Genomic DNA, 27,448 nt, shown 5'->3' on the forward strand with positions numbered 1-27,448 from the left:
AGCACTGAGGTCACCATTGCTCTCCCAGCTGCCATGGCAGTGCTGAATGTTCAGTGAGTGAAGTTTGCAATATGGCTTGGCCATTGCTTTTGGAAGGATGAGCGCATAATAATCTGGGAGAAGGAGATGCACATTGACATTGTCTCCACGTTAACTAATCAAATGTCCCTGTTCTTCCTTTCAGCATCAGCAGAGCAGGGCCGGGAGGAGGAGCAACAGAGGCCTCATCTCACACCTGAGGGCCCTGAAGTCTCACCAGTATCACACCATCTCTGCCAGGCAGGCACCAGCGCAGATACTAGCACCTCGATGGGAATTAGATCATCGGCCAGTGTCCCGGGGCACAGCGGTGAGGGCACTTCACAGTCACTGGAGGAGCTGGCAGAGACAGAGAGTGCCCATGGCATCAGCAGTTGGAGGACTGCAGGGGACCAGGCACATGCTCAGTTGGTGCCTGATGATGTGCCTCTGGAGTCATCCGCGACGCAGCAGGTGCAAAAGATGGGGCTGGGTGTGTGGCAGCATCTGGGGGAGATACATGGGGCTATGCTTGGCTTGGTCCTGTGGTGGAGGAGTCTACGCAGACTATCGCCAAAGCAATGAGCCTCATGTTCGAGCGCCATGCGTCTTCCATGGAGAGAGCAGCGACTCTCATGGAGAGGCTACTCCAGGAGACCCATCAGGGCTTCCTGGGGATGCGCTCTGACCAGCAAACCCTCACATCGGCATTGACCTCAGCTGGTCAGTGCCAGTGTGGGAGATGGCGTACGAACCAAGTTTCCCAGCTCGGTGCCCGTCCATCCATGGTGAGCAGGGACGTCTGAAGCAACCTTACATCGGAGCAGCAGCTGCCTGTCATCCCTGTGGGCACTTCTCAGGGTGCTCTGGATGAGGGCAGCAGCTCCTCCGCCCCTATCCCAGTGACTGTGGCATCCGGTGAGGCTGCGACGACTGGGAAGATGCCAGCTGTGGAACTGGCTACTCCCTCCCAGGCAGGGCCAGCACAGGCTCTACCAGTCAGAGGACGACCGCAAGGTCATCAAGGCCAACAGGACAGCAGAGTGAGCAGGCTGGCTCAGATGCCAGTGCCAGCAAGGGGGCAGGGCCCTGATGTAGCACCTGAAAGTAAACAGAAGGCACCTTCGGCACACCACGGGTTTATCACTGGCACTTTTGTGTTGGCCCGAGATGAGGTCTTTATGAGTTGGTGTGATGCTGAGCACCTTTGTCATTTTGTTCTCTTAAGTTCCTTTTGTTATACCATTAAATTCAGACATGTCACCATGGCTGAGGCTGCCCTGTTTCTTCTGCAGGTGGATGGTTACCAATAATGTTATGAGTGATTTGTGGGACATTCAGCTTTATTGACAAGGCCCTTAGTTATTGTTCCTATCCAGGCAGATTTTGCACTCAGTTATTGAGTATGGAGCCTGCAGCCCAGGCTTGACCTGATGGTCCATCTGTGGTGTGCTAGCTGAAGATTCGTTGGATTAAAGTCTCCCAGGTGTCCCTGCCTCCCTGGAGTAGTCCTGGGTCAGCGTCTACACCCTCAGCATTTCCCTGTGCATGCTCATCCTCGAACTCACTGCGGGACTCATCGTGTGCAACCGAAGCAACTGTGTCTACATCTTCTTCGTCCATTGCATCTCCCCTTTCCAGCGCAAGATTGTGGAGAGCGCAGCATGCAACCATTATCACCGACACACGATCTGGGAGGTATCGGAGTGTGCCCCCTGAACGGTCCAGGCATCGGAAGCACATTTTGAGAAGACCAATGGCTCTCTCCACCACAGCCCTTGTGGAGGTGTGGCTCCTATTGTACCGCTGCTCAGCTTCTGTTCATGGATGGCAGAGAGGCGTCATGAGCCACCTTCTGAGGGGATAGCCCTTGTCACCCAGCAGCCATCCGTCAAACTGGGCTGGAGCACTGAAGATCCCCGGCACCTGGAAGTGTCTGAGGATGTAGACGTTGTGGGAGCTGCCTGGGTACCTTGCACAGACTTGTAGAATCTGCATCCTGTGATCACACACTATCTGCACATTCATGGAGTGGAAGCCCTTCCTGTTGACAAAGGCGCTGGGTTCACCTGCTGGCGCCTTGATGGCCACATGTGTACAGTCTATTGCACCTTAGATGCGAGGGAAGCCAGCAATGACCGTGAAGCCTCTGGCTCGCTCTGTCTGGTTTGCCTCGTCCCAACATAAGAGGATGAAGGTCAATGCATACCTGAACAGAGCGTCTGTAACCTGCTTGTCACAAGTGTGGGCAGCTGATTGGGAGACACCGCAAAGATCACCCATCGACCCCTGCAAGGAGCCACAGGCGTAGAAGTTGAGGGCAACTGTGACTTTCAGAGCCACTGGCATGGGGTATCCACCCACACAGTTACTGGAGATCTCAGGCCCAATCATCTGACAGATATAGTTGACTGTCTCCCTTGAGAGACAGAGCCTCCTTCAGCACTGCAACTCAGTCATATTGAGGTAGCTGCTTCATCGCCTGTATACCTTGGCAGCAGGATAGTGGCATCTTCTGCGGCCCTTTCTACCTTGGGCTACCTCTTGGCCCTGCACCCCTTGTGCCTGCGCCTTTCATCCCAAAGGTGGCTCCCCTGGAGACTGAATGTGCACTCCTGACCTCCTCCCCCTTCTAGCCCTCCCTTCCTCCTCAAAGGAAGTGCCTCCAGTGGACAGTTCAGCTCCCATTCCAAGGCTAAGGGAAGGCTTCCAGAAACCTGCAGGCCCAAAAAAGATTACTCACTGCAGAGTGCTGACCTGAAGGCTGTGAGTCCAGACAAAGCAGCTGGGATGTGTTTTGAGGTATTGCAGCTCACACAGGCAAGAATCAGTAACTTTGCAAAATAAATGCTTGAGAGAGCACACTCGTGACCCCACTGAGCCCTCTTATCCCACCCGTGGATGAGGTTTATACAAATGTGTCCTACCCACCTGCCTGTTGTGTCCATGCGCTGACCTGAAGATCGCATGGGCGCCGAAAAATCGCAGTCATTTGGCGCCTCAAGGGCCTTAAGTGGCCCGTTAATTAACGGCGGGCGCGTGTCGGATATCATTGTGCGCCCGCCCAATGAAATATCGCAATGGTGCGCGATGACGCTGGGACACTCACCCGACGTCACCACGTGTCATTTTACACATCAGTGTGCAGGTCCTGCCCACACATGCCAACAGGAAATTTCTGTCCCTGATTTCTGTATCCCTCCTTTCTTGAATTGTGGCATTACATTTGCAGTTTTCCAATTCACTGGGACCTTAATGATGTCGGGAATTCTGGAAGATTACAACCAATGCATCCACCATTTCTGCAGTCGCTTCTTTTAAGACCTGTTTATTAATCAGGGGGCAAAAATCCAAAGGCCCTTGATCCTGGCCAAAATGCCAAGATACGCTCACCAGTGAACACCAGTGCTGACTCCTCCTGGGGTCCAGCGAGGTCACCTATTTAAAGTAATCTAGTCTGGCACCTGTGCCACTAGGGGTTATGAGCACACACATACCTGAAAGATCTGCAGTGGAAGGTTGCCAGCTCCTGGGAACAGGGATGATGCCAGCCCTCCCTCTAAAAGATTTTTTAAAAACCTGCCACCTTTCAAAACGGAGTTGACGCATCATTTACAAAACAAATTTGATGTTTGGGCCTCAATCGAAGCTTGAATCCCAAGGTGGGCCTCACATCCATCAGGATATCTGCTCTCACCCAGTATGCCAGCCCATTGATGCTCCTCTGCCAGTCCTATCCCCAGCCATGGCCAGTGTCTTTGTCTGTGATGTCCTGAGCAAAATATATTGGAAAATGCTAAGGAAAGTCAGGATTCAGTCGATGCAGTTCCCAGCCTACTTTTCAGCTCTGCAAACAGATTTGTGCTGGAGTTACAGCAGTGGTGGGCTGGAAGAGCAGTGACTTTACAGCCTCTGGGACATTACCATTACCATTACCGTAGAGGAGGCGATGGTGTAGTGGTATTGTTGCTGGACTAGTAATCCAGAGATCCTGGGCAATGCTCTGGGGATCCTGGGTTTGAATCCTGCCACAGCAGGTGGTGGGATTTGAATTCAAGAAGAATCTGGAATTAAAAGTCCAATGATGACCATGGAACCATTGTTGTAAAAACCCATTTTTTAAATATATTTTTCTTTTCCCACCTATTTCCATTATTTTTAAATTTATTTCCATCCATGGTTTCATCTCCACCTTTTAGCCTATTTCAATCCCTTCACCCCCACTAGGGCTACCTGTCCCTTGCTCGTCCTGCTTTCTACCCTTAATGTCACCATTAGTACGTTCCTTAGATAATATCAACACTGTCAACACCTCTTTGTCCTTTTGTTTATGACATCTTTGGCAATCTCTTCTTTGTCTCCACCTATCTCTGGCCCTTTATCTAGCTCTACCTGTCCCACCCCCTCAACCAGCTTATATTTCATCTCATTTCTATATTCTCTTATTCTGATGAATCATACGGACTCGAAACATTAACTGTATTCCTCTCCGCAGATGCTGTCAGACCTGCTTGGTTTTTCCTGCTATTTTGTTTTTGTAAAAATCCATCTGGTTCACTGATGTCCTTTAAAGTTCTGGTCTGGCCTACATGTGACTCCAGACCCATAGCAATTGGTTGACTCTTAAATGCCCTCTCAACTAGGGATGGCCTGGCCAGTGATGGCCATTTCCAGTGATGCTACTCAATACTAAATAATGCATCAGTTCAGGAACTGGAGTGAGGGTATTTGATGAGTCGATCAGCCTTTTCATATTCTTGACATTTCTTATATTTCTTATGCTGCACAGGTTAAAATGATAGTGACATTAACATTACAAAAAGCTCCTTTCTTCAAAAGTAAATGATTTCAGCTCTCTCATGGGTTGGAAATAGTTGATTTGCAATCAGCCTCATTTTTTAAATTCAAGAATGGGAGGAGTTTCAATCTGTCTCCTTATCAGAGTAAGCAAACCTGCAGGCTCTGAGATGTTCAGGATAACCACTATTTCCATCTGGCCTCCTGAGCTACCTAAAGAAAATAATCGTGTCTTCAGACAATGTATAAATGTGTTGACGTTTCGAGTCCTCATGACCCTTCGACAGAACTTGTCGAAGGGTCATGAGGACTCGAAACGTCAACTCTTTTCTTCTCCGCCGATGCTGCCAGACCTGCTGAGTTTTTCCAGGTAATTCTGTTTTTGTTTTGGATTTCCAGCATCCGCAGTTTTTTTGTTTTTATCAATGTATAAATGTGTCCTGGTCTAGCAAGACCAGTGCAATATCCAGAAACAAAGAAAGGTTTGAGTTACATCTTTAATACTCTTTACTTGCATTCACTACAAGAGGCAGCTTCCATAAACAAGCCTTAACTTCCTATGGACTGAAACTTAATTGTGTGCATGTAGTGAATTGTATGCATCATCTTTAAGGCTAACATTTTGTCCTTTATCATTGGGTTATGTCAGAATTAATACACGTTACCCACTGAATACTCTTGGGAGAAGATTTTCTAAGGAAGCCTTGAGGCCAAAAGAAAGACTTCATATCATAGGTGAAAAAAGTGATACAGTTCCAGCCGCATACTGTTGATAGCAGAACAACGTCAGATTATAGATCTATCCATACTCACAGCCTCAAACATCAAGTGCATTTCTGAGAAGTTAATGAAGCCATTTTTTGTCTGTCTGCCAGTAATTAATCTAAGTAGTCTCCCCTTTGATGCTAACGTATCTCGACTCTAGGCAGAATTGTGTGCATTCACTCAATACACACACGCACACAAAAATACACAAAGGCAGAATATATCCCTTCCAGATAGTAATGACTAGAAACTAGTCTTACTTTGCCAACTTTGGTCCAGATAATGAATTAAACGATGTAACACAGAAGATAATGTGAAAAGACAGATCTGTTTCTCTTGCAGGCCCTTCACTAAGATGAATAAGAAGCACGTGTCTACAAACTAAAATATGGCCCAGTAAATATCCAGTTGTATTAAGGAAAAATGCAGACAATAGTTCTTCCTCGTCATGAACTATCTATCACATGTGCAGTTTGTGTTAAATAAATGAGGATACAGAGATTAATATAATCTCAGGTTCTTAAAGAACTGTTTTCTTTGTCAATGGTTCCACAATAGTTTTTGTACTTGGATCTTAAATATTATAAATTCGGAATCTGTACTTTTCAGGCCATCTGCCTATATGGCATAGGCTGACCCAAAGGTTAATAATTACCCTTATTGCTGTACTTGTTTTTTGTATTAAGTGGGAGGATAGACACATTAGCAACAGTGTCCTCTCACCATAGGCACCACAAGCGTCGAAGCTATGATCATCCGCCATCACAGGGTTAGTCACATGGGTCAGGATTTTCTGCTTGTCGGGCGGGCAGGCGCCCGAACCGAGCAAGCTTAAAATGACGCGTGATGATGTCGGGCGAGCATCCCGACGCCATTGCGCACTCGCGCAATTTTTCAGTCGGTGGGCACGCGCGGGAGTCGGCAGCACGCCTGCTGACAATTAACAGGCCTATTAAGGCCATTAAAAATCTAATTGAATTAATTTATTGCTATGCAAAAAGGCCTTTGGATTCTTTGTGAAACCTCATCCACGGACGGGATGAGGTTTCGATCTGTCATTAAAAGAGTAAAACATTTTCAAACTAATTTCTAATATGTCCCTGCTCATGTGACAGTGGGGACACGTTTTTAACATTTGTAAATTCTTTCTTTTTTAGTTTTGAAAATCTTCATCTCCCTGAGGCAGTTCTGTGCCTCCGGGAGCTTTTCCTGTGCATACCTGTGCACATGTGCGAATTTGCACTCTCACCCTCCTCCCCCGCCACACAGGCAGCGCTGAGCGCTGCAGTGTATGTTTCATGCTGGGCAGGCCTTAATTGGCCTGCCAGTGTGAAATCACGGTCGGACCCCGATCGCAGGCAGTGGTCGGCTTCCCAACCATTCCCGCCCGTGCCCGCCGAACCCACTCGACAAGGGCAAAATCCTGGTCGTAGTTCAGATGTCAGAAACCTGGCTCCCAAATGTGATTTTGAGTGATTTTGGATTCCAGGGCCGCAGGTACTTAAGATAGGCAGTCGACTATTCAGAATTAACTTTAAGATAGTTATTAAGAAGCAACAGTTTAGATACAATGCATTAATTAATAAGACAGAAAAAGTAGATGATCTGTGATAGTTGAGAGGGGTTTACCAATCCTAGAGGATGAACAGACAGTTGGCACAGAGTGTGTTGATCTCAGTAATTTGTGATAACAACATTCTGCTCTCTAGTCTAAGTACTAGGGAACTTTTCTTCCCGGTCTTCCTCCTCTTCTTCTGGTCCATCTTCCATCTGAAAAAGGTGGCTGCTTGATGAGCATTGCCATCTCACTGGGATTGACCCCTGACCCCGAGCACTTGCTAATATGCTCTTTTTTTGGTGGCTTACCCAGTGTCAATCACTTACTCAAACACTTCTGACCAGTGAGTACAGCGCACGTGCCCAAAATGTCAGGGCGGTCACCTCCCCCTCTATCTGTCACCCTGCTCAAGGTCAAATTCTTAGTTTACATCATGCTAAAGTTAAATTCCCTGGTCCTTAACTAAACACTTAAGGGGGTACACAGGACACCATCCTACAAACTTAGAAATTACAGCATGGAAGCCTTAACCAAGTGGCCCTGACATTTGTAGGGACTGTTTCGAATTGCTGCCTGTTTAGAAATATCCTTTCTGGAGAGAGGGAATCAATGCAATGTTAGCTAAGTTTATTAAAGGCCCTTATTTCTTACACAATGCAGGCCTTTTTCTCCCAGCTCAGTCAGGGGCAGATGCACCAGAGGAGGACAGAAGAAATGCTTCAACAATGTGCTGAAAGCCAACATGAAGAAATGCAACATTGGCATCAACACCTGGGAGACCATCACCTTGGACCAAACCAAGTGGCAGCTGAGCCTGTGGGAAGGGTTCCAGGATTTTGAGACACAGTAACGACAAGATGAAGAGGAAAAGCAAAAGCAGAGAAAAGAACACAGCATGATCTGAATTACTAATGTACAACCAGACATCCCACATGGCAACAAATGCCCTGTGTGCCATAAAGTCTGCAGATCTTAAATCGACCTCATCAGCCATCTTCAGAATCATGGAAGACAATCACTCTCGCTAGTGAGGGATAGCCAGTAATATTAAATGTAGTCTTATGCGACTTTATGACACTCACTTTTGAATCGCAATTTTTAAAATAAATAAAGAGACTGTAATCACTAATATAGTTATTTACAATTAAGAGCATAAAATATTCTGCAAACTAATAATACAAAACACAAGACAAAATGCCAACATAATAACACATGGCAGAATCTTTGGCTCGGCAAGTGAGGGCAGACTCCGCTCACCGAAGCATAAAATGATGCACAGTGACATCGGACATGCATCCTGACCTCACCGCGCGTCTTTCAGATCTTCAGTTCAGCGGGCACGTGGCCGACTCTGCTGCGCACCCATCGACCTGTCAAAGGCCTATTAAGACCATATAAAAGTTTAATAAAAATTTTAAATAAAATTCATTGACATGTCCCAGCTAACGTGACAATTTTTTTTTTTCTTTATTAAAATTTTCCAAAATCAAACTCATCTCCCTGAGGCAGCTCTGTGACTCAGAGAGATTTTTGTGCTCTTTCGCGCACATGAGCCCAGTGCTTCCGGGTGCATGTCATGCTAGGCTACACGCCTGCCCGTGTCACCGCCCGCTCCCATCCCAACAGGAAGAAAACTCTCCCCATAAGATGGGGAAAAATCCACCGTGACTTGATTACACTTTATAAGAAGGAAATCGATTTTGGGTAGAAATCTGCGCTAAATTTTTAAAGGCAAAGTTCCAGCAATTAGCAGAAGAGCTTAAATTGGTTCTGATGTCTCTCAGCATTCTTTGGTGTCAGTGTTGCTCTTTGCATCATTTCCACAAAGGAAGAAGCTTCCCACCTGAATTAGTCAAAATCCTGGAACTCCCTCCCTAACAGCTGTATCTACACCACACTTACTGCAGCAGTTCAAGAAGGCAGCTCACCACCACCTTCTCAAGGGCAACTAGGGATGGGCAATAAATGCTGGCCCAGCCAGCGACGCCCACATCCCGTAAATTAATAACAAAAAAGGCCGCCAGAATTACAGAATATCTCAACCATTTTCTTTTTCTTTAAGCAATCCAGCCTTATGAATTCACGCTCCAAAAAGTTATAATGCTTTTAGGTGGTGTAAATTTCTATGGGACCTCTCCTTCTGTGCCACCAAAACCTCAGCGCAAACACAGTTTACACATCATTTAATCTACAGCTTTTCAGACATTCTCAGTGGAATTTTACACTTTTACTACAAAAACACTTTTCCCAGGGGTGGATTCCGTAGCAGCAATCCATGCCAGCACAAAACTATGCCTTTGTTCAGGTTTTACATGCGCGATGCAGTACTTTGACAGGCAGATTTTCTATTCACTGGCTCAAATTAAACATATTAAGACTATTAAAGTACTGTCATCTTCTAGTAAAGTTACTTTAAAGTTAAGCTGTTGGTCGGAAGGGAAATTTGTTGTCATTTATTCTTAAAAAAATGCCCCAAAATGCAGTAAAGTTAAGGAGTTGTTATGTTCATCGACACTGTCAGCAAAAAGGTCATGAATTCAAACTTCAGCTTTGTCATTCAGCTTTGTTCATTTTCAATGGAAATATTGGCTTGGTCCCAGCTGAGGTGACAGATGAAGCACTGCATTGCAGCAAAACATTCTACCTTGGGAAGGTCAGAAAGAGAAAATGGGAGTAGAAAACAGTCCCACCCTGAATGAAAACCCCTGCCCCTGAGAGATCCATGATATGTTTCCTAACAGAAACTCAGCTGCTAAAAATTGCCATTTAGAAATTTAAAATCAAATGAAGCATAGAAATAATGCATTCATGTGATAAAGATTTTTCTTGATTTCAAAAGCATTTAAGTGAACCCAGTGGGGAATTTTAACATCCTGGTGTGCTAGGAGCAGGATGGAGGTGGGGACATGGGAGGTGGTGGCGGGGAGGGGGGGTGGTGTGGGCGTTCTAGGGGTCCTGTAGCTCATGGGAAACCTGGACCTCTGGGTGTCGCCACATGCTTTCTCTAAATGATGCCCCTCTATCATTGACTGGTCTCCCACCTGGATATCAGTCTGCTGACAGGTTTAGCTTCCAGTGGAGTGAAGAGCAATCTGGAGGAGGTCACAGGACCAGGTATTCTGTTCCCTAATCCTGGCAAGGTGCATGGCAGATCCAATCCCAAGGGGAGTCTGAACACTACACTCTGGGTGTGGGGCGGCTATAGGACAAAAGGAGAGTGGGGCTAATTGGATCACCCTTTCAATGAGGCAGCACAGGTACAATGGGCTGAATGACCCCCCCTCTGTGCTTTAAGATTCTACGAGTCTCAGTATGACAAGGTCAGATGCAGATACAACATGGAGCTTTCATCTTTCATATTGCCCCAACAACAATTTCAACTGCACAACTTAAATGCCCTAGCCCAGCTACTATTGTAGCAGTGTAGAATTTTGTTATTCATTCACGGGATGTGGGCGTCGCTGGCTGGGCCAGCATTTATTGCCCATCCCTAATTGCCCTTGAGAAGGTGCTGGTGAGCTGCCTTTTTCAACCGCTGCAGTCCATGTGGTGTAGGTACACCCTCAGTGCTGTTAGGAAGGGATTTCCAGGATTTTGACCCAGCGACAGTGAAGGAACGGCGATATATTTCCAAGTCAGGATGGCGATTGACTTGGAGGGGAATTTCCAGTTAGTGGTGTTCCCGTGTGCCTGCTGCCCTTGTCCTTCATGGGTTTGGAAGGTGCTGCCTAAGGAGCCTTGGTGAGTTTCTGCAGTGCATCATGTAGATGAACAGATGTTAACACTATGATTAAATTTGACTGTGCTAGACTGGTGCTTGTATAAACAGACTATCGAGGGTATCAGCACACTTTGACGCTGCATTATTTTGGCAACATATTTTGTAAGAATGAAAACAATCAGCAGAAAATACTGTTGAGCCAAGGAATTTGCAATTGTCAACTGTTAAAAATTGTCAGCTTCAATAAGGATTTGACATTCGAGCAATGGCATTATAGTGACCCACTCGTGTGTAGTGTTCAGCAAAGCCAAATCTGCAGAGTGGAAAATGTGAACAGACATTAGGACAATAAAATATCTCTGAGGGACGAATTCAGCAACAGTGTGTCAGGCAAAAAAAGCTCACATAGCATGATTGTAGCTTTGATTAAATTCAGGCATATTGTTATTATAGGACACACACCTATACTGTGCTCTAAGCGAAGCATCACAGAACAATCAATCTGGTTAATACATACAGGAAGACATTAGTTTAAAAAGATGACAAGCTCCTTTCATGGTTCAACTGGTAATGTAGTATCCAATGCCAAATTGAACTGTGCAAACTGCAGAGGCCTCAGGTTTAATTCCTTTGTCCATGCTAAGTTAACTGTTTTCAATGGGATTGGCAGTGGTAGGTTTCAAGGTTGACCTCTGTGGCTCCAGGCTAGCTCTCCTGATCACTATTCTAGTGAATGCTGTAAATACGTATCCATGTGTAGATGTAGGTCAGGAAGGTATCAAGCTTGACAATCTCAATGATCATCATTTGTTGGAAAACGGAAAGAAAAACATGCATTTATCTAGCACCTTTCATGACCTCAGAATGTCTCAAAGCACTTTTTACAACCAATGAAGTACTTGGGAAGTGTATCACTGTTCTAATGTAGGAAATGCGACAGCCAATTTGCACACAGCAAGCTCCCACAAACCACAACGTGACAGTGAACGGATAATGTTATTTACTGTAGGTGACGAGGCTCTTGCCCGCCAACTGGAGAGTCGACGAGAGCCCCTGGTAGCCTCCTTTTGGGAAAGCCAGCTGCATTAAGTGCTATCAGGCACAAACTGGTCAGCAGAGGGCCACCCCCAGAATCAAGAACCTCATAGATGGAAGTCCCACCTTCCAAGAGCTCCTGGTTAATTGGAGGCTTACAGCAATTTAATACTTGACAGCGCCAATAGGGAGGGGGTGGCTGACACCTGGCAATGCACCCATCTGAGGCCCAGGAACCCAGGAACACTGAGGACCCCAGGCCATAGGTGAATGCTGATGGGAGGGCGTTCACAGGAGAGGGGGTGGGTCCAGGGGGAAAAGGTTTGGCAACAGGGGCAGGGCATGGCTCTCAGCATCTCCCTCCCTCCCAGAACCCAAACCAGGTTTTGCTTTTCCTGCTGCACGGTAAACGCCAGCTGCAGTGGTTGAGGCCCTTAATTGCCCACTTAAGGGCCTCAATTGGCAGTGGGGCAGGAAGGCCACCATGAGCCTTCCCCCAACAGGATTAATCAGGGTAGAGGTGGGAAGGAGGTGAACTCCCCACCCATCACCCTCCCATCCAATTAAATGCCCCTCCGCCACCAAACTCGTCACGGGGGAGGTTATGAAATTCCATCCAATGTGTTTTTTATGATATTGGTTGGCCAGGGCACCAGGGCTAACTCCCCTGCTCTTCTTTCAAATAGTGCCCTGGAATCTTTCTTGTCCACCTACAAGGACAGAAGAGAGAAGTTGGTTAGAAGATGGCACCCTCAATGGTGCAGCTCTCCTTCAGTGCTCCACTGGAGTGTCAGTCTAGGCCTTTGTGATCAAGCCGCTGGAGTAGAATATCAATCCACAACTTTCTGATTGAGATAAAAGCAAAATGCTGCGGATTCTGGAAATCTGAAACAAAAACGGAAAATGCTGGAAAAACTCAACAGGTCTAACAGCATCTGTGGAGAGATAAAAAAGAATTAATGTTTCGAGTCCATATGACTCTTTTTCAGAGTTTTTCCAGCATTTTCTGTTTTTGTTTCTGATTGAGAGGTAATGTAACCAACTGAGCCATGGGTCATTGCCCAGACAGGCATCAACTTCAATCATTTGGATAAGCAGCTGATATTTGTAGAACCATAAACCAGTACAAGGTAGTGCCTGCAATGTTGTGGTAATTGGAGGAAGAATGTAGGAAAAGATACCTTTTAATTATTGCAAGTCTCAAAATGACAATACTGCCTTTACCAAGTAGAACAGCTCTGATAGTTCCGGATGATTGTATGAAATGAGAGCATGGTGGTCCTAAAGATATTTAAATCTGGCGGAATGCCAAAGATGTCTGATAACAAGCCCCAGTCCCTAATACCTCCTGAAATTGTCTGGCTGACTTCAGCTACATATGGAACATTGTGCATACACACCCTGCCTGGTTTGGTATGAAGTCGCTGGCAGGTTTCACTGAACTTAATAGTTTTATTACCATCTCAGATGACCAATTGTTATGCTATAACAGTGAAACTACCTCCTCCACACTCCTGAAAATGTTATAATAAAAGTAACAATGGAAGCAAAAGTCTAAATATCGCGCATATAAGTTACAGAACTAGAACTAGGAGATAGAGACATGGCAGGCGAGCAAAGATTGAGTCATGTAGTCAAGTTATAACAATTTGCCCATTGTAATGTGCCCATTGCATGCATTCTGCAAATGAGCATTTTCTGCCTAACTCTGTGCACATAGTTCTCTCAACACTGAAACCTGTAAGATGCAGATTGCTTGACATTCTGCTGTTGCTAAATTACACAGGTGGCTTTGCATAATTTTACAAGGCAAGATGTATATCATGCACCATCTGATTGAGTTGGAGCATTGAGAAATACAGAGTGCGATCAAGAACGTCAAAGACAAGTTTGCCAGTTAAACTCATGTTCCCAAGGCAACTGTTCTGCCATGTGAGCTGCAAAGCCAGTTTTGAACGGAGTTATTAAATTCATGTTTTGAGTTAGTAGACTTTGTGCTGAGACACCTACCAGGCAGCAGGGAGCTCATGCATTTAATTTTACTTTTTAAACATCTTTAGAAGACCCATGGACCACCCACAGGGCACTCCAGGGGAATATGAGGCTAAGGAGAAGAGTTAAAGCTTTGGCCTTCAGTGCAGTCATTCCTATCTCTTCTCCTTTCATGAGAAGGTTGTTATGTCTGACTCACAGCCACAGGCTAAACAGAGCTTTCCTGTGTTTGGCACATATCCCCGCACTACCACCCCCTTCTGCTTTGTCTCGGTCAGTAATCCAGTCCCACGTGGTCCCAATCCTTCTTTATATCTGCTTCTCAGCTGAAACTGATGTGAGCCCAGGGTCCTCAGTGCACAGCTGGATCATAGCAGACACGATGGCTTTAAGGGTGAGTATGAAGTTTCTAACATCCCCAGCTCCACAATTGAACTACGTATTGATTTAAAAGCGCACCTTGTCTCTCAGCATTTTGTTTGTTCGTGCATTGTTAAATGAGTAATGTGAGATGTATTCCACAGGAAAACGCATCCCTCATGTTGTGCTCAAGCTAAGTCAAAATGCATTTTAGCCAAAAAAATCAGAGAGTACAAGTTATTGCTTCAATCTCAGAAACATCTGAGAATAAATACAAGAAAAATAAACAAAAACAACAGATGATAAGGGTCTAAAATAGGAATGTTTCTCAGAGTTGAACAGGAACGTAAATAGTTTAATTATTAGCTTTTTTTGCAACAGTTTTCAACTTTAAAATGCAACAGAAATTACAGTTGACTAATAATGCTCAGGTTGTAGTTGTATGTAATATTTACATGTAAAAGACAGATTTAGGTCCATGCATGTGTGCAGCCCCAATGTATTAAGGAGAATTTTACTGGATTTAAGGATGACACCACAGGTCAATCTTTTCCATCCAGAGGCCTATCCTGAACTCCCTGGTATGCTATACTGTTGCCAAGACACCATACATTTTTGGGGGTGTTTCACTGTTCCCACCTATTGAAGAGGTCAGGGACAGGCTGGCGGAATGGGCGGACACGTGGCAGATGACATTCAATGCAGAAATGTGGGAAATTGTACATTTGATAGGAAGAACAGTTCAAAATGGGGTTCAGGAGTAGAGGGATTTGGGGTATATATGTATACCATTCATTGGCAGGACAGATTGAGACAACAGTAAGTAAGATGTATGAGATCTTGTATAATAGGCATAGAGTGTGAAAACAAGGAGGTTATGGTGAACCGTTATAAAGCACAGGTTTGGCCTGAACTGGAGTATTGTGTCCAATTCTGGGCAACACACTTTAGGAAAGATGTGATGTTGAAGAGGGTGCAGAAAAGATTTACAAGAAAGCTTCTGGGGATGAGAGGCTTCAGACATATAGATAGATTGGTGAAGCTGAGACCATTCTCCTTAGCGAAGAGAAGGTTGAGAAGAGATTTGATAGAGGTGTTCAAAATCATGAGGGATCTAGGCAGATTTGCATGTCTAGCAGGGCAAAGGTGGGCAAGTGAGACTAGCTGAGTTGCAATTGCAAAGAGCATGGACTTGCATGGACATGGTGAGTTGAATAGCCTCCTTCTGTGCAGTGGCCATTCTATGATACTATGATCCTGAGTGATGATGCCTGGAAATTTCCAAAATGTGTATGGGTGTGATTTTTAAAACAGGGATTTGAGTCTTTGGTAGAAAGAAAAAAAACTTGTATTTATATTGCACCTTTGCTGACATCAGGACCAAAATGCTTTGCAGCCAATGAAGTACTTTATTTGAAATGTAGTCACGTTGTCATGCAGGAAACATGGTAGCCAATTTGTGCGCAGCAAACTCTCACAAATATCTATTTGGTAATGAATAGGTATCATGATTTTAATGATATTGGTTGAGAGGTAAATGTTGGCCAGGACACCAGGGAGATCTCCCCTGCTCTTCTTCATGGAATCCTTTATGTTCACCAGGGAGGGAAGGCAGGGCCACAGTTTAATATCATCCAAAAGACAGCACACCCAACAGTGTAGGGCTCCCTCACTACTGCACCGGGAGGGTCAGCCTATTCGTGCTCAAGCCTGTGGAGTGGGTCTAACTCAGAAGTGAGTGTGCTACCACTGAGCCACGGCTGAAAATTATTTATAACAATTCTATAATCTCTTTTATCATGAACATACATTACAGGGAGGTGGTAGCATAGCAGTATTGTCATTGGATTAGTATCCCAGAGACTCAGGTTAAATCTTTAAGGACCTGGGTTCAAATCCCACCACAGCTGAATTCAAAGTCTGATGATGGCCATTGCCAATTGTCATAAAAGCCCAGCTGCTTCACTAATACCTTTTAGGGAAAGAAATCTGCTGCCTGTACCTGATCTGGTTGACATCTGACTCCAGACCCACAGCAATGTGGTTGACTTTTAAATGCCCCTGAACAAGGGAAATTAGGGATGGGCAATAAATGTTGGCCTGGGCAGTGATGCCCACATCCCATGAATGAATTAAAAAAAACACTGACCTTGACCCCCATCTAATTTTGGATTTGGTAAAAATCTGGAAACCTTGGTGCACAGTGAAGAACACCGACCGTGGCTGATTTTTTTTTAGCTCACCTATAATTAAACCTGAGGTTTATAATTTAAGATTATGCCTAAATTAGAGGCTAGCTATAAGGCTGTGGAGTGTCCATTAGAGACCTCGTTGCAGTTTGAAGTTGAATAACAGTTTGGCGAATTCCAGGTTGGGATTTCTCAGAGAGAATACTATCATCGTAATGCATAGAACTTTACAGAGTGGAAAAGGAGCGTGGATGTGGGAGAGTGCGTGTGCGGGTGTGTTTATCTTTATTATATAAGGGCATCCTTAATCATCTTGAAGTTTTGGCAGGCATGTTTACATTCTAAGTGATTCTTGTTTGGGGAAAACAATATGGACCATTTATTGTCACAAATAAACTATTTTAGATGAGGTGCAGCCCATTCTGTTTAACAAGGAGTTTGATTTCACTTGATTGGTAGCTGTCAAATCCACTTTTAATCTCTCTGGGGCTGTTTAATTTAAACTATTTTCTTCAATTAAAATCTTTGACGTCTTTGCTGTTTTTAATTTGCTAAAATCAGTGACGGCATTGAAAATTCATGTTTATTTATATCAATCTTTTCCATTATCTCTGCTCTCCTGTAGTGACCCTGACTCCATGCTGGGGTATGGTTCCACATGAGGCAGACTTGAATACCTTTCTAAGTCACTAATCTTCATGTGTGAGCATTTACAATGTGTATTGATAGGCCATTCAATCAAAGGGACATCACAGCCAAGCCAAATGCTGTCCAAGTTCAATGAATACACACACACACACTTTCTTCTAACAAGTCAACTAACAAAATACTCATGTTACCAGGCAATCTCCACGATTCAAGAGGGTTTCTTTTTTAATTCTCACCTCCTAATGCAGTTTGAACTTTCAATGCTGATTTACGACTGCTTAAACGCCACATTGTTGGGCAATTTAATTTGGCTTCCGGGATATGACAAATATCTGGATATTCAAGTTCCTATTACTGTGAGGCAGAAGCTAAATCTGGCTTCCTCCTCTGAATGGGATAAGCAGTGCAGAAGTCCACATCCCTGTCTGCTTGACTGAGAATGAAAGCAAAGCTTCCCTCAGGCTTATACATAAGGTTAGAGCCAGCATCAGTGGTTTTACATCAGTGAAGCTGGAGTCTGCTCTGGATATAAATATATTCAAATATCAGCTCGGACATTGATCTGAGTACTTCCAATTATTTTACAAATTAGTGCTTTTCAAGATTTTGTTGCACACAACAGCTTTCAAAATATTTAGCCTGTGATAAATTGGAACTTAATGTACTCATTGTCATCAAAAATATTTTTGCTTATACTAGTGCACAAATTTAGAATGCTAAGCCAAATGGCTGCACATGCTACAACTATCTTGAAGCTGTTGGACTATCTAGGCACTGGAGACCCTTCAATGTTAATTTAATTCATTGTGTTTTATTATTCACATTTGCTGAAAAGCAATCATGTAATTATTCATTCACAATCTGCTATTACTATTACACACTCCTCAATATATTAGATGCCTTCCCAGCTCTCAGGTTGAATTTTTTCACATCACAATAGTGCAAAATCAGATTTTTAAACAAAGGAACACATTTGAAAATTAGGATAGAAAAGACTGTCGATGCTGTTAGCATGCAAATACACATAACACTTGAATCAAGGTTTGCTGCTTTAACTCCTGGTTAACAGCAGGAGTGCTGGAAGGCGGGGATTCTGGCAAAATCATGGAGAGCTGTGTTGGACCAGCTCCCCAATGCATCCTGCCCTCAGGGCATTTTACCGACAGTGGGACTCGATGCGGAGATGTTGTCCGCTGAAAGGAGATGGGCAGCCGATTTCCTTCTTCAAAGGCCCATTTAAGGTCAATTTAATGGTGCTGTCATCATTTTTCCAATGGCACCCCTGCCCCCACCACCATGAATTGGCCGCCAGCTAAATGGAGGCAACCTCCCAGTGGCAGCCTAGAAAGTAAGGATATATAAGACAGAGGGCCAAGGGCATGGAAAGCAGCATGGCCCCAATGATTACCCTGGAGGGATTTCACCTCCATCACTCTGCCCTTTCATTATATTGTCTTCACTGACCTGCTGTAGGCCCCAGATCTCCAGCCTGCCTCAGCAGTGACCACCACTCCTCTAATTGGACCAGCAGATGAGACCTGTAAAGTCCAGGAGGGAATCCCACTGGCTTGCCAGCAACCCACATTTCCATCCAATATCAGGACCTGTTCACTAACAGTAAAATCCTAGCTATTGGCCAGAACAGGCCCAGGCAAGCAGGTTTCTCAATTGTATTTTAGGTTTCCTTGTGGGCCAGGAAGAGATCGCCTGGGCTTCTCTTGTCCCAGGCTTTCCCGCACTCCTGAAACTTCCCCATATCACTTACCTGGGTCTCAGGCCATAGCCCCTACTGCTGAATTCCCATTTCCGCCTGTTGAATAGGTAATGCATCTGGCCGAATTTACATGGGTCAGCAAAAAAACTTAGGGCCCTGGGCCTCCATGTCCCCAGACTCCCCAGGTTTACCACTCACTCCAGCATTCACACACACCGTACCCACCCTCTGCCCATTAAAGTCATGACCATGGTGTCACGGTGCATCCTTCATCTCAAACAATTCTTTCCCTTCATCAGGTCAAACCTCCCCAAGGTTTCCCCTTGCTCCACCATCTTGCTAGCACCTTGAATTTTCTCAAGATTCTCTCCTATCTTGTCTTATGCATCCCACCCAATGCCAGGCTCATCTTGTCCATGGGAACCACTTCCTGCTTCTTTGACCCTATTCCTTCCAAATTACTAACCACCTGACTTCCTCTCCTGGTTCCTATGTTAGTTGACATTGTTAACTGTTCTCTCTCTTCAGGTACTGTCCCCCACCCTTTCAAATCTGCTGTTATCATCTGTCCTATCAAGGATAAACACCCTAGACTCCTCCATCCTTCTAAACTGCTCCACCATCTCCAACTTCCCTATCCTCGCCAAACTCCTTCACTGTGTTACAGAAAATACTGGAGCAGCTCTGGCAGCATCTGTGGAGAGAGAATCTGTGTTGATGTTTCGGTTTGATGATGTTTCATCAACATGAACTCATTAGTTCTGTTTCTGTCTCCGCAGGGGTGACAACCTGTTGAATATTTCCAGTATTTTCCGCTTTTAATTTCAGATTTCCACCACCCGCAGCATTTTGCTTTTGTGCTCTGGAATGTGTTGTTGCCTTTTGAATCCACATCCTTCTTACCCACAATTCCATGATTGCTTCCCTCCAATCAGGTTTCTGCTGTTGCCACAGTGCTTATCAAAGTCAAACATAATACCCTATGTGACTGTCGCTGTGGCTCTTTGTTCCTGTTTTCAGCCTTTAACAAAGTTGACCACGCCATCCTCCTCCAATGCCTCTCCAGCTGAGTGGGGCTGCTCTCCATCTGGTTCCTTTATTATCTATCTAATCGTAGCTAGATATCACCTACAATGACCTTCCTTCCTCCCCCACACCGTTACCTCTTGAGTCCCCCAAAGGACCCATCTTTGAAGCCCTTCTATTACTCATCTTCATGCTGCCCCTTGGTGAAATTTTCCAAAAACAAGTTAGGTTTTGTACACTGATGACACTCCACTATTTCATTACTTCTTCTCCTGACCTTTCTGCTGTCTCAGATTTGTCACACTCTTTGGATGAGCAGAAATTTCCCCCGATTAAATACCAGAAATAACATTGGCCAAAACTTTTCACTCCCGCCAGTGGCGGGCAGGCATCACCGCAGGCAGGATGGGGCCGATCTCTAAATTTTCCCATCCTGCCTGTGAAAATGCTCGCCGCTGGTGGGACCAGAAAATTCCACCCATTTCTGGCCCCACCATTAACAGCCTGGGGACTGTCTGGCACTGAACCAGACCATGTGCAACCTTGATGTTGTATTTCACCCTGGTATGTGCTTCTGGACACATTTCCACGCCATCATTAAGAGTGCTTACGCCCTCCTCTGTAACATTGCCCCACCCTATCCTCTAGACTTGATGCCTTTGTCCTCTAGACTTGATTCTTCAATGGTCTCCAGGCTGGTCTCCCATCTTCCAGCCCACATCAACTCTGTTGCCTGTATCTTAACTTGCAAAGTCTCATTCACCCATCATCCCTGTGCTCGCTGCACTGCCCTACACTGGTCCCCATCCCAACAATGCCTTGATTTTAAAATTCTTGCTCTTCTTTTCAAATCACTCCTATCTCTGTAATATCCTCCAACCCTACACGTCTTTGAAATCTGTGCACTGTTCCAATTCTGCTGGAATGACACATCCCTGGTTTTAATCATTCCACCACTGGCAGGCCTGCCTTCGGATGCCTGGGCCCTAAGCTCTGAAATTCCTTCCCTAACACCCTCACTCTCTCTATTTCTCTGTCTTGCTTTAAAACACTCCTTACAACTTATCTGTTCGACTAAGCTTTTGGTCGCCTGTCCTAATATCTCCTCCTGTGGCTCGGTGTCAAACTCTGATTGTTATCGCTCTTGTGAAGCAGCTCAGAACATTTAACTGCGCTATTTAAATAAAAGTTGTTGCTGTGTTTGTTTGTTTATTTTTCTTCACTGTTTCATCCAATCACCACTGTGGTGCAAAAGCTTGTAAAAGGCCGACTAGACACTTGAGGAAACCCACTTGGCATTGAAAATAGCCCCAGGTGACTAATCAAATCCAATTTTTTTTCATAATTGACAAACACTAATACCTCCTCCTCAATGGTCACCACAGTTTCTGAGATAAGATGAATATTCATTTTCCTTTCTCCTAACTTGTTACTCAGAAAGCTAGATTTATACTTGTATTTTTAAGCTTTGTGCAATAATTGTAGAATTTGCTTTTATAATTGTAGAAAGGATATTGCTACTGTGACTGAGTAAACCTACCTTAAAAATAACAATCAGACCAGCATGAGCTTTGTATATTGACACAGGTTTTATTTTCTTATTTAACAAATCTGTAAGCAGTTACAAAGGGTTTCAAACAAAGATGTTGCAAGTGGGAAAATGAAAGCAGCCACATAGTTCATGCAATTGAACAATTAACTTTGACAATGAGCTCAGCCCCTTCCCTGGTCTCAACCAGGTAGAGGACTATGTGAAAGCAAAGTTTGAATGGAAGGATGGAGGGAGGTAAGGGAGCAGCCTTGGTTCATGAAATTTAATCTTGGTCAAGCCAATTCTGGAGCCCTGTTTTAAATAGTCTCCGAGATGTCTACAACCATAACTACTCCTTCCAACTGGAGGAAAATGAATCAGCCATGGAGAAAACCAAATGTGTATAGTTGCTTATTTAAGGAGAAATGGATTGCTTTAATAAAATGCCATTAACCTTTCTGTTTGTGGGCAGTTTGAAGCTCTGTGTCCTGAGGGGCTGTGTCCTGGTTGGAATGTGACCCTGAAGGGTGAACCAACCTCAGAAGCCAAAAGGTAATTGACGAGTGTGCTGTTTGCCACAATCATTATACATTTCCATAGCAGGCTTAGCCCCACATTGCCATGAAGTGACGTGAAGCCAATGCATATGTTACAGAGCAGATCCCTTCTGTTCACACATCAGCAGAAATGAGAAATATTTCTGCAGATGTGCTGGGGTTCCACTCATGACATCGATTCAACAGCCAATTCTAGAAGTGCGCTTGTGTGGATATGGGGTGAGGGCAGAAGTAGTCCAGACTCTGCTCTTCCAAGATCAAACTGCTTGCTGACACCCACTGAGTTACACATCCTTTTTTAACCTCTTCATCTCCCTTCTGTCTCTTCATCTCTATATTTTCTCATTCTCTTCTTTACCCATTGACACAAGGGAGAAGCAGAGAACCGATGCTGGTCTTGTAACCAACAGCTACAGAGCAAGAGACACTGGACATCCCTGGAGTCCTGGGAGATGGAACAATGGGGGTAGTCCAGCTACCCAGTGATAGTGTTACCTATCCCACAGCAACATGGTGTACAATAATCACCCATGTTGACTCGATGTCAGCAGTGAGTCTAATATGATCATGTGCATAATGATCACTTAAAACATTCTTACCTTGACCATTCTAATTCATGTCTTTAATCTCCCACAGGGGATTCAAAAGGGATGCAGGAGGTGGTGCAGTTAGGATGAGGACCTAGAGGAGCTGAGTCCTTCTGAGAGTGCACCATCATTCAGACCATACACTAACTCCGATACTCATCCTTGAGTGGGACCAAAAAGGCAGATAGTTGGGTTTCCTCACTTGGTGATTCACACACCAGAAGTGAGCAAGAACAGGTCATGGCGACAGGGACAGCTGTGGAGAGTTTGTGTCAGAGGCCACTTGATGCTCGAAGCTCTGCTCAGGTGGGCGCAGACACTGTGTGCCAGGGAGCACTGATGGACAGGATACTTCTGGAGCCGCACCATATATTGGCAGGTGTTCCAGCTGCACTGTGCAGATAGATTGGAGGAGTCCAGCTCAAGCATATGTGGTTTTTGCAATGTTGTACTCACCCATTGAAAGAGTGGCCAGCTGCAGGGGGCATCAAACACAGCAATCTAAAGAGTGCAGGAAAGCTCTCACCTGTGGCTTGCACTCTGTCGGTGGAATTTTCTGGTAATGGTTTATTTTCAGCAGTGGAACCCATTCCCAACCCAACAGTGCTATGGGTCTGCAACGCGCACTCTGGAGCAATCTTCTATAAGGTGACCTCTAAATTGGCCATCTCCACCATCCAGTCGAGGAGAGTGGGCGGGTTCATGAGACTGCCAGCCTAATCAGAGGATCCACAGCTTTGGAAGGCCAGCAACCTCACTCAGAGAAGTGGGCACTGCTCAGGCAGAAAGGAGAGTGCGAGAAGCAGACAAGAATTTCAAACTGAGCAGGGCTGAGGTTGGTAGATGTCATTTGGACTGTGGGTGCAGCCTTTCCCACCTGTGGCCCTGTCACTGGGGCACAGAGACTCCGACTCCAATGGCCTCCTGACCTGCTGCCACAGCGCTGCTGGGCTCAGTGCTCAGCAGAAGGCAGGAGGCAGCTCCACTGCCAGAAGTTCCCAATGGAGTTCTCTACACTCCTCCTCAATAGGATCCTAATTGATGATTATTGGTTATAGCCATTACAGGCCAAATAGCTGCTGCCAATGTTCATCCAACTCTACCAAGATTGCCCGGAGGAGTGAACGCTATGGCCCAACAACCCAACAACTTGATCTCCAAATTTACTTTCGGTCCCACCTTCAAATCCACCTCCGTATGACCAGGAAGATTCAGCCTTAGGGTTGCCACCTTAAATTTGAAGAATTACAGGGTAATTTGATAAGGTGGGTTCAAAATTGGCTTAGCTGTAGGAGACAGAGGGTGATGACAGAAGGATGCTTTAGTGACTGGAAGCCAGTGTCCAGTGGTGTACCACAGGGATCTGTGCTGGGTCCCCTATTATACATCATTTATATAAACGACATAGATGACTATGTGGCGAGTAGGATTAGTAAGTTTGCGGATGACACAAAGATTGGTCGGGTGGTTAACAGTGAGGTTGAGTGCCTTGGGCTACAGGAAGATATAGACGGGATGGTCAAATGGGCAGACAAGTGTCAGATGGAATTTAACCCTGAAAACTGTGAGGTGATACACTTTGGAAGGAATAATTTGACAAGAAAGTATTCAATGAATGGTATGACACTAGGAAGTTCTGAGGAACAAAGGGACCTTGGCTTGTGTGTCCATAGTTCTCTGAAAGCGTAGGGGCATGTTAGTGGAGTAGTGAAAAAGGCATATGGGACACTTGCCTTTGTCAATCGAGGCATAGATTACAAAAGTAGGGAGGTCATGTTGGAGTTGTATAGAACGTTGGTGAGGCCACAACTGGAGTACTGTGTGCAGTTCTGGTTGCCACATTATAGGAAGGATGTGATTGCACAGGAGGTAGTGCAGAGGAGATTCACCAAGATGTTGCCTTGGATGAAATATTTAAGTTATGAAAAGGTTGGATAGACTTGGGTTGTTTTTGTTGGAGCAGAGAAGACTGAGCGGTGACCTGATTGAGGCGTACAAGATTATGAGGAGCATGGACAGGGTGGATAGGGAGTAGCTGTTTCCCTTAGTTGAAGGGTCAGTCATGAGGAGACACAAGTTCAAGGTGAGGAGCAGGAGGTTTAGGGAGGATGTGAAGAAAAACTTTTTTACCCAGAGGGTGATGATGATCTGGAATGCGCTGCCTGGGAGGGCGGTTGCGACAGGTTGCCTCACACCCTTTAAAAAGTACCTGGATGAGCACTTAGCACATCTTAACATTCAAGGCTATGGGCCAAGCGCTGGTAAATGGGATTAGGTAAGTAGGTCAGGTGTTTCTCACGTGTTGGTGCAAACTCGATGGGCCGAAGGGCCTCTTCTGCACTGTGATTCTGTGATCCTGTGATTCTGTGAATGATACCCCTGCCTTGGTCATTCATTGTCTCACTGATCCACAGCTCATTGCTGGCAATGAAGTGTGGTGGGGCCACAGGATAATAGTGAAAGGGGCCTTAGAAGTGGGGACTTAGTCAAAGCACTCCCCCTTCTCATCTGCTGGCCTTCATCTCAGTCAATAACTGGCATTTTGCCTCATGTTCTGATGGATGAATCTGCCTCACACAGAGTTCAGGAGGGGCAGCCTTCAGCTGGGCCCTCATGGGTTCCAAAATCCAGTGAAAATTATCTGAGGGATCTGAGCATCTGCTGCAGCCACAGGGGTTGCACACTTCGAAGCATAAGGAAGAAGAAGAGTAAAGATTTGTAGTGCTACTTGGGGTGTTACACAGTGTTAGATTGTTAAGTTTCTGTTCAGCCGCACATATATTATCTGTTGCCCATTTTTGTTTGCCAACTGGTAAGTGGCCTTTTCACTTGTGATGAAGGGTAAGGCATGAATGAGCAAAGGAGAGCTATGAAAGGGCTGCTCGGTTGTTGCAGGGCAGCTTTGTGTTGGGGGAAAGGGTGGGGGGAGTATAGTGGCTTTTGCTGATGGTTGTTAGATGTGTGGACTGGTGGAATCTAAGTGAACCTCACAATATTGAACAGAACTCGGGCATGAATGTTCACCACTGCTGGTGCCTAGGCCGCATCATGTTCCACCATCTTCCCCTCCTCAGAATGGTCTGAAGAGTCTCTGTGCCTTGTTCCTCCTGCAGGGTCAAACCCCGTTGCAGAGCACAGCAAACCTCAACCATTCTGGAGACACTGGCTGGTGCGTACCGAAGGGCAGCTGCAGATCTGTCCAGGCACCTGAAGATGTTTTCAGCATGCTCATGGCTTGCTCAAAGACACATCTGGCTGTCTTGTGGCGTCTGACCTGAGGCGTCTGGGACACTAATATTCCAACCTGTCAAGGAAGCTGATCTGCTACTTCCAGGTCCTGTGTTGGTGGTGTGGCCTCCTTCGAGCTGCACCACAGAGTCATTACAGCACAGAAAGAGGCCAGTCAGCCCATCAAGTCCATGCCAGCTCTCAGGTGAGTAATCCAGTCAGACCCATTCTCCCACTCGATCCCCATAGCCCTGCATGTTTATTTCCCCCAACTTTCTTTTGAAATCATTGGCCGTAACCCTAACCCTCATGGGCAGTGAGCTCCAGGTCATTACCTCTTGATGCATTAAAAGAAAGTTTTTGCTCTCATTCCCCCCATGCCCCATGCCCCCCACCACCACACCCAACATCTCTTGCCCAAAACCTTTAACTCTGTGTCCCCTAGTTCTTGAACCATCAGTTATGGGAACAGCTTTACTTTGTCTCCCTTATCTAAACCTCTCATGATCTTCTAGACCACTGTCAAATTTCCACTTTGCTTCAAGGTGAACAACCCCAGCTTCTCCAACCTAACCTCTGTGCTATTGATGCTGCTGACCATCTTGGTCCTTATCAGAGGCCCAAAGTGAAAAAAGCATATATGGCACCCATGCTAATCTGATAGATCACTCCTTTAAAGTGGAGATCATAATTCCAAACTTCCAAACTTGTGCAAGTCGCCTCTCAGCACGAGTACAGGGAACAAAGCCTTTCATACAACTAGGCAAGGAAGCAGTTGTAAGCTTTCAGTGCACATTGGTACATTTCAGTACCCACAGTATCACTGCATTCTTGCCTAGCTTTCACTGGCAAGTTCTGAGAATGCGTGCATCCACAGTTAGATCCCCAACTCCCTGTTAATATTGTTGTAAGTGAGCGATTAACATACTGAAATTGACAACACTATTCTTGCACACAGCCTGAAAAGCTGCAATTAAATATGGAAGTCAGCAAGTTGGAGCTGGAATCCTGACACACTCTTAATTTCCAGGCTTTAAACCCCACTCCCATTCTCAAGACCATTCACTCCTGCAAGTTGGAAACCAACCCATTGTCTTTGGTCCAGGTCACTAATTCTGTTCCCCAGCCACCAACTCCATCCCTGTCCCTAGCCACTGTCAGAGGCTGACCCAGACTGTTCACAACCCTTAGCTTTCCATGGCTCTGATATAGATTTCCCACCCCATATCCAGTCCGTCACTAAGGCCGCTACTTACACCTCCATAACATCACCGAACTCAGCTCATCTGCTGCAGGAATCCACATTCTGGCCTTTGTTATTTTTAGATTTGACTATTTCAATGCTCCCCTGGCTGGCCTCCCATTTTGTGCCCTCCAGAAACTTGAGCTCATCCAAAGCTCTACTGCCCATAACCTAACTCACAAGTTTCGTTCACCCATCATGCCCATACTCACTGTCCTACAGTGGCTCCCAGCCCAGCAATGCCTCGACTTTAAAATTCTCATCCTTGTTTTCAAATTGCTCCATGGTTTCACTCCTTCCTATCTCTATAATCTCTTCCAGACCCAAGAACTCTGTACTCCTCCAATTCAGGCCTCTTTCTCCAATTTTATCACTCCACCACTGGCAACCGTGCCTCCTACAGGCTCTTAGCTCTGGAGTTCTTCCCTAAACCTCTCAGCCTCTTCCTCTGCCCCTCTCTTCCTTTAAGAAGCTCAGGA

The sequence above is a fragment of the Carcharodon carcharias genome, chromosome 15 (genome assembly GCF_017639515.1).
Source record: "Carcharodon carcharias isolate sCarCar2 chromosome 15, sCarCar2.pri, whole genome shotgun sequence".
NCBI classification, from domain to species: domain Eukaryota; kingdom Metazoa; phylum Chordata; class Chondrichthyes; order Lamniformes; family Lamnidae; genus Carcharodon; species Carcharodon carcharias.